This window comes from Myotis myotis, unplaced genomic scaffold (genome assembly GCF_014108235.1).
Source record: "Myotis myotis isolate mMyoMyo1 unplaced genomic scaffold, mMyoMyo1.p scaffold_m19_p_3, whole genome shotgun sequence".
In the NCBI taxonomy this organism is placed as follows: Eukaryota; Metazoa; Chordata; class Mammalia; order Chiroptera; family Vespertilionidae; genus Myotis; species Myotis myotis.
Genome location: NW_023416335.1, coordinates 134,411,654 through 134,427,362, shown reverse-complemented (window position 1 = coordinate 134,427,362; position 15,709 = coordinate 134,411,654). Strand labels below are relative to the sequence as shown.

Below are 15,709 nucleotides of genomic sequence, written 5' to 3'. Positions count from 1 at the left end.
CACCATTTTGTGTGTGTGTGTCTTTGTGTGTGTGTGTGTGTGTGTGTGTGTGTGTGTGTGTGTGTGTGTGCTTGGTTGTTGTAGTGTTGTTTTTTTGTTTTTGTTTTTATTTTGAGGGGGGTCCTATTGGCATCTAGTGAAGACAGTACAAGGATGCTGTTAAACATCCTGCAATGCATAGGACAGTCTCCCACAGCGAAATATTATCTAGCCCAAATGCCAATCATTGCCATTAAGGAACTGAGACTTAGAATTCTTAAAATAATAAAAGCAGCTTTTCTGCCCACTTCCCATGCCTCTTAGTACCACTCTGGCTGCACTTCACTCCATGCTCCTGCTAAGGAAGCGCTGCTTTCTCATTCCAGCTGGCATCTTGATCCTCTACTGGGACCACATCAACCATGAGGATATGTTCTCAGATATCTACAAGATCTGGGAGATCCCAGATGGCTGTGCCTGCAGGTAGAGGGGAAGATGGTCAGTAGGACAGAGGGTAACATTGATGACTCGCTTATTGGTGGAAATGTCTCCGCTGAAGGCCTGGAGAGCGAAGGTACCGAAAGCACAGTCATCCCAGGTGTTGATATTGTCATGAACCATCATATGCAGGAAACCAGCTTCACAAAAGAAGCTTATAAGAAGTACATCAAAGATGACATGAAATCATCCCAAGGGAAGCTAGAAGAACAGAGACCAGAAAGAGTAAAGCCTTTTATGACAGGGGCTGCAGAACAAATCAAGCACACCCTTGCCAATTTCAAAAACTACCAGTTCGTTGTTGGTGAAAATGTGAATCCAGATGGCGTGGCTGCTCTGCTGGGCTACCATGAGGATGGCTGACCCCATATATGATTTTCTTTAAGGATGGTTTAGAAATTGAAAAATGTTAACAAATTTGGCAATTTGGATCATCACCTGTCATCATAACCAATTGCCTTTGCATCCACACACCCAGACTAAGGACAAATGGGACTGATTTTATCTTGAGCTCTTCATTTATTTTAACCTTGATTTATTTTGAGTGAAGGCATTGTTTTTAAGAAAAAAAAAACATGTCGTGTAGGTTCTTTAAAAATAAAATGCATTTAATCGAAAAAAAGAATAAAAGCAGTATATATGTCAGTATGTATTTTTGACATGCAAAGAGTGTACAAATAAAACTCAAATTCCCTCATTTTGTAACACTTTCCTAAAGGATTGTTCTAAGTCTCACTAGTATCCTATGAGTAATATAATCTAAACTCACAAATGAGATCTTTATAGACAAGCACATGCTAATTTTAAGATTAATTTCTACTTTTGCCATACAGATGAGTTGAAAATGAAATTGTCAGTCTTCATATCTGTGCAAGTATAAGTGAGAATTGTATTTTAAAAGCGATCATGTACTATAAACTATCATGGGAAAAGCACATACATTTCGAGCCCACGAAGCGGCCCAGAAACAATTTTTTTTCTACCACTTATGACTGTGAATAAGTTACCAAGTCATATAAGAAATGGATGAGAAGTTTCACCAGAACAAACAGAAGGTTGGTATAGGGAATCTGTGCTCACGTGTGAAAGCTGTAGTGGCTCATGTGCTATGAAATCTGCAGGCTGTCTACAGGTGCTAAGCGAAAACCTGCAGCCCTGCAAGCACAATCAGAACTCCCAAAGAGAGGTTCAAGACCACCAGGGCCAGAAGCCTGGCATGAGCCGACACCTAGCATCGTTCACTAGCAAAGCATAATCCCCTTGCCTTTAGCAAAGAAAGACTGGTTTGAGCATTTGTCTTTGCAGATTCTCTCTAATTACAGGCTTGCTCTTGGACCATGCAAAAACAACCAACAGAGAGAAGAAGAAATTAGTTTAAAAGTTTATTTAAGATAAGGGCAACCTAAAAAATATATTATGTTCAATACACACAAGTGATTCTTTTACTGGCTTCAGCCAAATTAATTTGCACATAGTCCACTGCTACCGAAAGAAAGCTAGTATTAATATTTCAAACTAGAAAAAAATATAACTTCATGATATTCTTTTGCTTATGCAATTATTTATTTGTTGTCTATCTCTCTTAATGCTAGCCTAATGATAACTTTGATTAAAAGCATGGAGCTTGTTTATCTTCTAAGAGTACACTGGAACCTGACACATATCTATAATAATAAAAGGGTAATATGCTAATTAGACTGGACATCCTTCTGGACGTCCTTATGGATGACCTTCTGAACAAAGCCAGGACTGCAAGGAAAGCTCAGGTCCTGGGTGCCTGCCAGGGGCCAGAGGGGAGCCCAGGTCTTGGGTGCCAGAGGGAAGCTGGTGCCGGCAGCTGGGGGAAGGAAGGCCTACTCTTGCACGAATTTCGTGCATCAGGCCTCTAGTGTGTTTAATAAAATGAAGGTGAAATACGTGTGATTTTCTTACTAAAGGGCGTGTATTGGGGTTATATGAAATCTGTATTACTCTGCTAGGGTTTCTTTAACAAAGCACAATAGACTGGGAGGTTTGAACAACAGAATTAATTTCCTTGCAGATCTAGAAGCTAGAAGTTCTAGATCAAGAGATCAGCAAGGCTGGTTTCTTCTGAAGCCTCCCCCCTTGGCTTGCAAGGCTGTCTTCTCCCTGTGTTTCCACATGGTCTTCCCTTCCTATGTGTGTCTGTGTCCTAATCTCCTCTCTTTATAAGACATGAGTCATATTAGATTTAGATTAAGTCCCACCCTAATGACCTCATATTAACTTAACTGCCCCTTTAAAGGCTCTATTTCCAAATACGGTCCCATTATGAGGTACTGGGAATTGAGGCTTTAACATATGAATTGGGGGAACAAATTCATCTCATAGCAAAATTTATTGCAAAGCGATTGCATTATTTTTTACAATATGCAGCTATTATTCAAATGGCTGCTAAAGCATATATCACTTCAGTACCAAATGCAGGTATTCAAAGTTTTATAGAATAAACCTAGCAATGTACACAATACTAAGTGCTTTTGTTTATCAGTTTTATAATAAATAGTAACAATTATTTTCACAGGGCTCAAGACAATAAAGTTGCAAATTAATTAAGCTTAAAGAAAACAAAGTAAGGTTTAAGAATTGAACTTTTAAGACAGTGTGTTTAAATTAACAAAGATTTTATTTTTATTAATTTGAGTTATATTATACGTATATGTGTATATATATGTTATGTACACACACACGAGATTATAAAGCACAATGCCTAGAAAAAATAAAGAGCAATTTCTAAGTAAATGTATTGTGTGTCTCATAAAACATATTCAAACCAATGTATAAGAAGAAAGAGCTTTGTTTACCCACTTAAAATTATGCTTTCTACAGAATATAAAAAATATTTGGGAAAAACTATGAAAGCCTGGTCATAATTTGATAATTTTTGATGTTATAAAATCACAGACAGATATTAAACAACTTAAAGTATTTCCTTTTAAAATACAAATTGTATTATATCAACAAAACAACCATATATTTTATAGAAAAATCACAATCTCTGTCTAAGCATCATAAAACCTGAAATTATACATGGTGACACAATATTTCATTTTTATTCTGGTAAATAGTTTTTAAAAATCTACTCCTCAAAGAGAGAAGAATTTGTCTTTATGATTGTTAATAGAAATGAAAAGTTAAAAAAATTATTTTACCTGAAAACATCTGACAATAAGTTATGCAATGGTAATAATTTATGAAATCCTATATAATAAAAGCCTAATATGCAAATTGTCCCCTCAGGCAGTCGTTCAACTGGGAGTTTGACCAGGAGACCAGGAGTTTGACTGCTCAGTATGACATGCACTGATCACCAGGAGGGAGCGCAGAATATGGCATGCTACGACCTTTCAACAGCTATCAGTGAGTGGGGGTGATGGAGATGGAGGTACAGTGAGAATGTGGGGTGTCCCCAAGCTCTCTCTCACTCCCCTGCTACCCTCCCCCAGGACACCAGGGCTTGCACACCAGGGGAAACCTCCATGCTCAGGTGCCGGGCGTCCACAAAGAGCCTGCCCCGCACCTGTACTGCCTCCTCAGGGTGAGCCAGGCTGCAGCCACCGGGACTGCAGGGGCTGGTTGGACTCCCCGTGGGTTCGCACAGGAGCCGGTCTGCAAGGTCTGCCAGGAGAGAGCATGCTGTCCGCCTGGCTTCCTTGCAGTGCCAGTGGGAGGCCCAGAGGCCCAGGTTGTGCCCCAAACCACGGCATCCTGTTGCGCTCACCACATCTCTGGGTGGGGACTTGGGAGCTGTGACTCAGGAGGAGGGGGTTGTGCAGGTCCCCTGGGTCCCAGGTGCTGCCCAGGGCTCAGAGGTCAGCTGGGATCTGCCCTCCCACGCCAGACACTCACGCTTCGATCACTGGCCAGGCCTAGGGACTGCACCCATGCATGAATTTCATGCACCGGGTCTCTAGTTAGTATTAAAATTGTTCTCTATGTGAAGCATTTGTAATTATATTTCTCAGAACAAAGATGAAACAAAGCAATATGTTTTACATATTATTCACTAAAACACAGAATTTAATTATGAGTTAAATGGAAATAATGCACATAATTTATAGTTTACAAGAACTTTCAGTACCAGAAAGCTTTTACTGTAATACACAAATCCAAATCTTAGGAGCATCCTTCTAAAAGTCCTGAAGATTTTCAATTGAATTTGTCAGTTGTGACTTAGGTTTAGATTCCTTTATATTAGAGTTTTTAAAAGGTAATAATAATAATAATAATAATAATAATTGGGGGCTTTTATGGGCTAAATTGTGATCCTCAAAACTCTTATATTTAAGTCCTAATTTCCAGTACTTCCAAATTTGACTGTATTTGAACATATGCCTGGGCCCTAAAATCCAATAAGACTGCTGTCCGTAAGAAGAAAATAGATATATACACACAGAGAGTGAGGAGAGATAATGTGAGGATGCAGAAAAAGCAGCCATCTGCAAGCCAAGGACCTATGAACCTATACCATAAATGAAAATACATATAGTATATCCCCCTTATCCATACATTTAAAGACCCCCTACTGGATTTCTGAAACCACAGGTGGTACCGAACCTATATATTACTATAAATATATATCTATGATTAATGTTTGATATATACATTAGTCACAGTAAAAGACTAATAATAATAAATAAAAATAAGATAGAATAATTATAACAATATACTGTAATAGAAGCTATGTTAATGTGGTCTCTGTCTCAAAATAGTTTGTACTGTACTTGCATTTTTATATAAAGGAAAAACTGTATATCTTCCCTTTGACATATACAAATTGCCAACATCACTACTCTTTCCCTTTCAAATCATTATTAGGTAAAATAATAGTTACTTAAACACAAGCACTGTGATACCACGACAGTAGATTTCAAAATGAAGACTGCTACTTAAGTGACTAATGGGCAGGGAGTGTACAAGCGTAGAGAAACTGGACAAAGTGATGATTCACGTACAGGGTGGGATGAAGCAGGATGTTGTGAGATTTTATTATACTACTCAGAATGGTGTGCGATTTAAAACTTATGTATAGTTTATTTCTAGAAATATTCATTAATATTTTCCCCCTGCAGTTGACAGTGAGTAACTAAAGCGACATGGAACTGAAATCGTGAAAAGTGAAATCACAGATAAGGGGAGACTGCTATAAATTTCAATATATAACCAAAGGATGTGTGAATATTTATAAACATGGTAAAAATAACACACAACTTTGTCCTGATATTAAATTATAATCATTCTTTTCCAAAGAGTGGTAAAAATTTGTATCCAGGTATTATCTCCATATCTTTGTCTTGTTCTCAATCAGATTTTCTTCTTTGCTATCTATGTTGACACCATGCACAGATCCATGTCCACTTTATTTACACCCTATTCTATCATACATCAAAATTATTCTGTTAAAGAATACATACAACATAATTGCATTCATATCAAATTTCAGAAATTGAAAATTAATATATTAGTGACAGAAAACTAGTGATTGCTTATATCTAAGAAGGCAGTGAAGGGTAAGAAGAAAAATTATAGCAGGACTTCTAATCTGAACTGCAAATCATTCTGTTTCACTATCATATTATTAGTCCAATTTCAGTACTTAAATGCAGCCTTAACTTATTCACATTTCTATAACATTGGAATATAAACTCTTCTTTTTTAAATAGCTCTAAAAATGCTTGGTACATCCACTTATTTACACATACACACACACACACACACACACACACACACACACACACACACACACAGGTTTTTCTAACTCTGGGTTAAGGCTCCCTAACTTTATATCATTTTTTTTCTCCATGCCCAGTTCTGCATTTCTTTGAATGCACTTTTGGGGAAATAGAGTTTTACAGTATTTGGTTTTATTTTGATAAGACAAAAGCTATTTGTAGGTTGAGAGAAAAACTGCCAATAGTTTGGCAAGTACTGAAAAAGTCATGTCATTGTGTAGAAGTCTGAATTTTTTGCTAATATTTTGTACCTAATGTTCAAAATCCTCCCCATAATGGAATTCATTGAATTTGTTAAAAGATGCTTTCATTGCTGTTGCAGAATTATCTATATATTAACTCTGGAAAGTGAAATTTGCTATTTCCATTTTGCATTTCTCTGTAAGGCCTCCTGAAAGATTGTAACTTATGGTAGTTTATCTGGAAATTATAGAAACTAGAGAAATTGTGTTTTTCAAATAAACATATTTTTTCTTATATCAGTTTATAATAACTAACATCCTTAAAGAATGTCTGGTGTCTATTTCAGTAATGTGTGCTTAAGATCACTAACATATATAGACAATGAAAAATTCAAAAGCCAAATCAGATGTCTTCAAATTATTTTTCACCAAATAGTCAGAATTGACATGAGAGCTATTCTATTCTTGAATAACAGAATTTTTTTCTCTTTCTCTTTCCGTTTTCTAAAGAGAAACATCATTTTTTATTGAACAGGGCTCCTAATTCTATACCTTGTACTATTACTTCAAAACTTTTGTAACTCTAATAAGAAATAGTCCATAAAAATTCCCCCAAACAACTGCATTAACTCCATTAAATTCTCAGTGTATAAGATGAACATTTCCACTATAGTCCTTTTGGAGGCGCATCATTACTTTATTCATTTCTAAGAAAAAGACTTAAAAACTCAGATTTTTTTTTCATTCTCAATAAAATGCTTTTTTGCTATATGAATAATAAACCTTTTGGGTAGAGACCTTATTTCATTTCTTGCTTAAAATTCCATTTCTCATATTTTTTCACACTTTATAATGTAACTCCAAAAAGGCTAAGTTCTAAAGAAAAACAGGTTAAGGAAAAAATGGACCCTAAATTATTAACTATGCCTCATTTATAGTTCATAGACAATCTGACCTATCAAGGATTAAAAAATTAAAAGATTAAAAAAATAATAACATGTCATTCTAATCATACATTTGTGAACTTTGTTTAAAAACATTGCAACAGTCTTTATGAGTAAAACTGCCACTATCATAATGCCATATAAATATGTATTTTATCAAAACCCAGAAACTAGTGATTTGTGATTTCAAATATTTTCCCTTGCCTCTCCTAGCCATAGGGTACTTCTCACCTGATCTGATATTAGCACCATTTCCCCCTTTTTGGCTAAATAAAATCTAAGTCACAATATTTTAAAAGATTTAAAAAAAAAAAATGCCTTCCAAAGGGGAATAGTGGTCCTTGAGTGGCCAAATTTAGCAGAGATGCATTTCTCAGATGGTGAATCAAACTTTAAGGCACAAAGGAAATGGCTTTGTGCCCCTGAGAAGGTGAATCAAAACACTCTTAAGCCAAGCATGTCAAACTCTCGGCCCGCAGGCTGCATGCGGCCCACAACGAATATTTTTGCAGCCCAGCCAAGGTAACGGTATGTAAGAAACATTTTAATAAAAATTTTGTAACTTAATTTTCACAATATCCTGTTATACATAATTATTAATACAACGTTTGCTAATGCCTGATTACTATAATCGTGTTGCATTCATTTCCCTTATGTGCCTTTCGCGCAGGCGCACCATTTCTCTCCACTAATATTAGCAGCGAATATTTCAGCAGCCGATGGCCACATCATTAGTCTTAGACTGATTCGTTTGGTGTGCACAACAGGAAATATTTCGCTTTTAGAGAACAAGAAAAATAGTTTTATTTGCGTTATGCTTATTGTTTTGTGCAGTTATTTGGTGTCTGGTAAGTTAATGTTCAAGAAAAAATACTAACTTTTATTAAAATGTCCTATTATTTTATGTTAAGAATACTCATTTATTTCAGCCCTTTGTATTTAGCATGTCTCTATCAAGATAAACCTACATTTCTATGAAAATTAAAGTTTTTGTTTTTTTGTGGCCCACATACACTTAAACCTTGTTTATTTGGCCCGTGTTAGCCTTTGAGTTTGATATGCTTGCTCTAAGCCTCAGTTTCTTGTCCTGCAAACTGAAGGTGGTACTAACTAGCTTACAAGCTGGTGTGATGAGGTGAGATGACCTATTAAGCACCCAATGGGACTTGGGGCATACTATTGTTGAACCTCTAACCTAATGCAGACACACAGATAACGAGGCCTTGGAAGCAGGGGAGATGCGCACAAGCCCAGTTACAGCTCACAAGTGCAAACATTGATGTTGAAAGAACAACATAATATCATTAACAGGGCAGAGAGTTTGTGGGTGACAGGGGGACATGTGAGGAAGCAGAGGAACATGAGTAACAAAATAATGGAGACATAGACCAGAGTGTCATCCAAAAGGCACATTTTACCCAAATATAGATGTTTTACCCAAATATAGATGTTTTTCACTTGAAAGTTTCTCTAAATATTGTTTTAAAATTTTATCGATAGTTTGAAATATATCATTATAAATCATTTATTTTTTTACTGGTTAGTGGAAGCAGCAAAGAAATATTGAAATCTTAATAATAATGCTATACTCCGACAACACTACATTAGAAACCATCCATGTGGTTTGATTTAATGTCACTCTTTCTAGTTGAATTGTCAAGGTGTGGCATCTAAGCAGTAAATTCAGCTTGAATGTGTATTAACCTGACATTCAGGCTTAGGTTGGAGCTTTAATAACTCAGGCAACAAGAAAAGACATTTAGTATAGAAAATAGCGGGTAAATAGTAGTTATTACTACAAGAATGCTAGCTATAATGAGAACTGCAGCTGTTAGGGCAAAGGGGACTCATCATGGAAGCATGGTTTTATTAAATAATGTCTTTCAACAGATAAAGTCAGCAAAAATTCTCTGTAATTGTCAACATAGGAATGTAGATTTTTTTACAGTTTAATATTTTAATAGCATATAGTATATACTATTTTATAAAACTCAAAGCTAATAAAGGGTTTGAGATGCCAAGGTGAGTCAACTTCCTGATATTAATCTATCAATAGCCTACTAAAATGTCATAGTACAGTGTATGCATATTATGAAAATTAGAATAATATTGAGTAGCTAACATGAACATTAGCAAATCATAAATGGACAAAAAAATCATAAAGTAAAATAAAGTATCTCTGAGTAGAAAGAAAGGAAAATGCCTAACATATTTGCTATGCTTAAAATTTTGAATTTTAAATATCTCATCCCAATAAGTAGTTCTCTGCTTAGTAAGTTACCTGTGTCAATTATTTGTTTGGAACACATGGACAGGTCATTGGTTTTCAATGCCGCCTGAGTGACATTGGCAATGTCTGGAGATATTTTTTCTTTTACATTTTATTTTTCAATTGCAATTTACATTCAGTATTATTTTGTATTGGTTTCAGGTGTGCAGCATAGTGGTTAGGCAATCACGTACTTTATGTTGCCCTCCATATTTCTAGTCCTCCTGGCACCACACATAGTTATTAAAATACTATTGACCAATTCCCTATGCTGTACTTTACATTCTGATGACTATTTTGTAACTACCAATTTGTACTTCTTAATATCTTCACCTTTTCACCCGGTCTCCCCAAACGCCTCCCCTCTGGCAACCATCAGTCAGTTCTCTGTGTCTATGAGTTTGTTTCTGTTTTGTTTGTTCCTTTATTTTATTCTTTAGATTCCACATAAAAGTGAAGTCATCTGGTTTTTGTCCTTCTCTGACCACTTATTTCACTGAGCAAAATACTCTCTAAGCCCACTCATGCTTTTGAAAATGGTAAGATTTAATTAATTTTTATGGCCAAGTAATATTCTGTTGTATATATGTACCACTGCATTACTCTTCATTCATCTATTGATGGATACTTGTATTGTTTCCATAGCTTGGTTATTGTAAATAATGCTGGAATGAAAATGAAAATATACACCCAGATGTGGAAACACTGGGCCATAGGCAGTTCCATTTTTAATTTTTTGAGGAAGCTCCATAGTGTTTTCCATAGTGGCTATACTGATCTGCATTCCTGTCAACAGCGCATACGTGTTCTCTTTTCTCCACATCCTTGCCAACACTTGTTGTTTGTTGATTTATTCATGATAACCATTCTGACAATTGTGAGGTGGTATTTAATTGTGGTTTTAATGTTCATTTCTCTGATGATTAGTGATGTTGAGCATCTTTTCTTGTCTTTAGCCCATTTGTATGTCCTCTTTGGAAATGTTTATTCAGGTCCTCTGCCCATTTTTAAATTGGATTGTTTTTTTGTTTGTTTTTGGTGTTGAGTTGTGTAAGTTCTTTTTTAAAAATATATTTTATTGATTTTTAGAGAAAGAGAAAGTGAGAGGGAAAGAGAAAGACAAACATTGATGTGAGAGCAGAACATTAATTGCCTGCTTCCTGCTTGCCTCCTCCAATCTGTGCAAAAGCTTTTTAGTTTGTCTGACTCAGCATCGACCTATGAACCAGGAGGTCACTGTTTGATTCCCGGTCAGGGCACATGCCCAGGTTGCTGGCTCGATCCCTAGTAGGGGGCATGCAGGAAACAGCTAATCAATGATTCTATCTCATCATTGATGTTCCTATCTCTCTCCCCCTCTCCCTTCCACTCTGAAATCAATAAAAATATTTTTTAAAGACCTTTTTATTTTGATATATCTATTTATATTTGGTTTTTTTTCTTTTTTTTTTCTTTACCCAGGAGATATATCAGATAAATATTGCCAAAAGAAATGTCCAAGATTTTCACAGATATGTTTTCTTCTAGGAGCTCAATGGTTTTGATTCTAACTTTAAGTCTTTAATCCATTTTGAATTTATTCTTGTATATCGTGTAAGAAGGTGTTCTAGTTTGTTTGGGTTTTTTTGCATGTATCTGTCTAATTTCCCCAACCTCATTTATTGAATAGATTTTCTTTAACTCATTGTATATTCTTGCCTCTTTTTCCAAATATTAATTGATCACATAGGCTTGGGTTTATATATGGATTCTCTATTTGGTTCCATTGATTTATATGTATGATTTATGCTAGTACCATGCTGTTTTTATTACCATAACTTTCAAGTATAGTTTGATATTGGGTAGCATAATACCTCCCACTTTGTTTTACTTGCTCAATATTATTGTGGATATTCACGGTATTTTATGGTTCCATATTAAATTTTGGAATATTTGTTCTAATTCTGTGAAAAATGCCATTGGTATTTTGATAGGAATTGCATTGAATCTATAGGGTGTTCTGGGCAGTATGGACATTTTAACAATGCTAATTATTCCTATCCGTGAGCACCGTGTATGCTTCTTTTTATTTGTATCTTCTTCAGTTTCTTTCTTGAGTGTCTTATAATTTACCACCTTGGTTAAACTTATTCCAAGTTATTTCATTTCTCTCTTGATGCAATTGCAAATGGAATTCCTTCCTTCCTTCCTTCCTTTCTTTCTTTCTTTCTTTCTTTCTTTCTTTCTTTCTTTTTTTCTTCTTTCTTTCTTTCTTTCTTCTTTCTTTCTTTATTTTGTTCTTTTCCCCTTTTTGATAGTTCATTATTGTGAACTATCATTTCTGAATATTTATTTTGTATCCTGCAACTTTATTTTTTTTATCAGTTCAAGTTTTTTCATTTGTTTGTTTTGTTGTTTGTGTGAGTGTGTGTGTGTGTGTGTGTGTGTGTGTGTGTGTGTGTGAGTGTGTGTGTGTGTGTAATCTCTAGGGTTCTCTATATACAGTATCTTGTCATCTGCAGATAATGACAGTTTTACTTCTTCCTTTCTAATTTGGATGCCTTTTATTTCCTCTTTTTGTCTAATTGCTGTGGCTAGGACTTCCAGTGTTATGCTGAATAAACTGGTGAAAGTGGACATCCTTACCTTGTTTCTTATCTTAAAGAAAATGCTTTTAGTCTCTGTCCATTGAAAGTAATGTTAGTTGTGAGTTTGCCTTATATGCCCTCCTGATGAGGCATGTTCCCATGTTCCTCTCTTCCCACTTTCCTGAGTTTTTATCATAAATGGATAATGGATTTTGTCCAAAACTTTTTTCTGCATCTATTGACATAATCCTATTGTTTTTATCTTTCTTTCTTTTTTTTTTTTTTTTTTTTAATGTGGTGTGTCGTTGATTGATTTGAGGATAATGTACTAACTTTGCATCCCAGGAATAAATCCCAATTGATCATGGTTTATGACCTTTTTAATATAATGCTGAATTTGGTTTGTTAATATTTTGTTAAGAATTTTTGAATCTTTATTCATCAAGGATATTGACTTATTTTCTTTATTTGTAGTGTCTTTTTCTGGCTTTAGAGTGAGGATAATGCTGGTTTCATAAAATGAACTTGCAAATTTTCCCTCCTCTTAAATTTTTTTTTTTTGGAATATTTTAAGAAGGATAGGTGCTAGTTCTTTGAATTTTTGATAAAAATTACCTGGGAAGTCGTTCAGTCTAGGACTTTGGTTTGTTTAAAGTGCTTTGATTACTGCTTAGATATCATTAGTTGTAATAGGTCTGTTCAGGTTTTTTTCTTCTTGATTCAGTTGGAAGACTATGTTTCTAGGAACTTATCCATTTCTTCCAGATTGTTTAATTTGTTGGTATATAGTTTTTCATAACATTTTCTTACAGTCCTTTGTATTTCTGTGGTATAAGTTACTTCTCTTTCATTTTTATTTTATTGCTGTGTCCCCTCTTCCTCTTTCTTTTCTTTATTCTTTTTTTTATGAGTCTAGTTAAAGGTTTATCAAACTAGTTTATCTTTATCTTTTCAAAGAACCAGCTTTCGGTTTCCTTGATTTTTAAAAATATGTATCCTCCATATACCCTTCTCCATCTCCATTCCCTGGGGCCCCAATCAACATGCTGTTTTCCATGTCCATGAGTTTCTCTCTCTCTCTCTCTCTCTCTCTCTCTCTCTCTCCCTCTCTCCCTCCTTTCTTGTTTTCTCAATCCCTCTACCCCCAAAACCCAGTGCCTGCCCAATGACAGCTATCAGTCTGCTCTTTAAGAGTCTTTGAAATAATTGTTTATTTCTGATCTTTTTGTTTCCTGCTCATTTTTTGCTTTGTTTTTCTTTCTCTAGTTTCTTTAGGTGTATGGTGAGATTCTTTATTTGAGCTTTTTCTTTTTCCTTGAGGTAGGCCTGTATTGCTATGAATTTTCTTCTAGGACTGTTTCTGCGCTGTCCAATAGATTTCGAATTGTTGTATATTTATTTTAATTTCTCTCGTTATCTTTTGACTTCTTCCTTATTATTAATAGCCTCATTATTAACTAATTTTTTGTTTAATAACATATTATTTAGCCACCAAGTGTTTGGGTGTTTAGTTTTCTTTCTTGTAATTGATTTCTAGATTCACAACATTGTGGTTGGAAAAGATGTGTGATATATTTCAATCTTTTTAACTTTATTGAGACTTGTTTTGCAGCCTAAAATGTTCCATGTGCACTTGAAAAAATGTGTATTCTGTTGCTTTGAGGTGAATTGTTCTAAAAATATCAATTAAACTTATCTCGCCAGTGTATAATTGAATGCCACTTTTGCTTCTTGAATTTTTATCTTGAAAACTGATCCATTAATGTCAATGGCATGTTAAAATTCCCTACAATTACTCTATTACTCTCAATCCTTTATGTCTATCAAGATTTTCTTTATATATTTAGGTGCTCCTATGGTGGGTACATACTTTTTTACAAGGGTTATATCCTCAGTTTGGATTTTTCCTTTTATCATTATGTAGTGTCCTTTGTCTCTTATTGTAACCTTTGTTTTAAATTCTGTTTTGTCTCATATAAGCATTGCTATCCAAGCTTTTATTTTTCATTCTATTTGCATAAAATATCTTGTTCCAACCCTTTACTTTCAGTTTGTGTGTCTTTTTTTCTAAGGTGGGTCTCTTGTAGACAGAATGTATATGAATCTTGTTTTCTTATCCATTTAGCTACCCAATGTCTTTTTAATGCAGCATTTAAGACATTTAGATTAAAGGTGATTATTGATGTGTATGTATTTATTGTCATTTTATTCTTTATAATTATTTTCCTATTTTTCTTTATTTCTTCTTTAAAAAGTTCTTTTAACATTTCTTCTAATACTGGTTTGGTGGTAATGATCTCTTTTAGCTTTTATTATACTTGGTAGTTCTTTATTTCTCCTTCAATTTTAAACAATAGCTTTGTTGGGTAGAGTAGTCTGTTTGTAGGTCCTTGTTTTTCATTACTTTGAATATTTTGTACTAATCCCTCTGGTCTGCCTTTTTTTTAGAAATCAGACTACAGTGTATGGGAGCTTCTTTGTACATAATTAATTGTCATGTTTTCTGCTTTTAAGATTCTTTCTTTGTCTTTAACCTTTGCTATTTTAAATGTGAGGTGTCTCGGTGTAGGCCTATTTAGGTTCATCTTGTTTGGGACTCTTACTTTCTGAACCTGAATGTCTTCTTCCTAAATCAATTTAGGGAAGTTTTCAGTCATTCTTTTTTAAAATAGGTTCTCAATCTCTTGCTTTCTCTCTTCTCCTACTAGTACCCCTATGATGCTGATGTTGATGTTGTTACGCCTAATGTTGTTCCAGAGGTTCCTTAAAATATCTTCATTTTTTAAAATTCTTTTTTTTATTTTTGCTGCTCTGTTGGGATTTTTCTGTTACCTTTTTTTCCAAATCACTGATTCAATCTTTTGCTTCCTCTAATATGTTTTTGATTCCTTCTAGTGTATTTCTTATTTCAGATATTATATTCTTTATATAACCATCTAACTCTGCAACTTGAAGAATTAGAAAAAGAGCAATAAGAAAAGCCCAGTGTGATCAGAAGGAAGGAAATAATAAAGATCAGAGCAGAAATAAATGACATAGAGACCAAAAAAAAAAAAAAAAAAAAAAAACCAATACAAAAGATCAATGAAACCAAGAGCTGGTTCTTTGAAAGGATAAACAAGATTGATGAACCTATAGCCAGCCTTACCAAGAAGCAAAGAGAGAGGACCCAAGTAAACAAAATCAGAAACGAAAGAGGTGAAATAACAACAGACCTCACAGAAATATGAAGAATCATAAAAAAATACTATGAGCAACTCTACTCCAACAAACTGGTTAACCTAGAAGAAATGGAAATATTCCTAAAAAAATACAACCTTCCAAAACTCAACCAGGAGGGATCAAAAAATCTGAATAGGCTGATAACTATGGAGGAAATTGAAGCAGTCATAAAAAAATAATAAAAAAAAAACTTCCAACAAACAAAAGTCCTGAATCAGATGGCTTCACAGGGGAGTTTTATAAAACATTCAAAGGAAAAATAAAACCTATCTTCCTCAAGCTATTCCAAAAAATT

At 34.6% G+C, this 15,709-nt stretch overlaps 1 pseudogene; it reads left to right on the top strand.

Annotated features, from left to right (window-relative positions):
* The first annotated feature begins 437 nt into the window (after positions 1-437).
* LOC118651676 lies at positions 438-911 on the top strand (annotated as a pseudogene).
* The last annotated feature ends 14,798 nt before the right edge of the window (positions 912-15,709 follow it).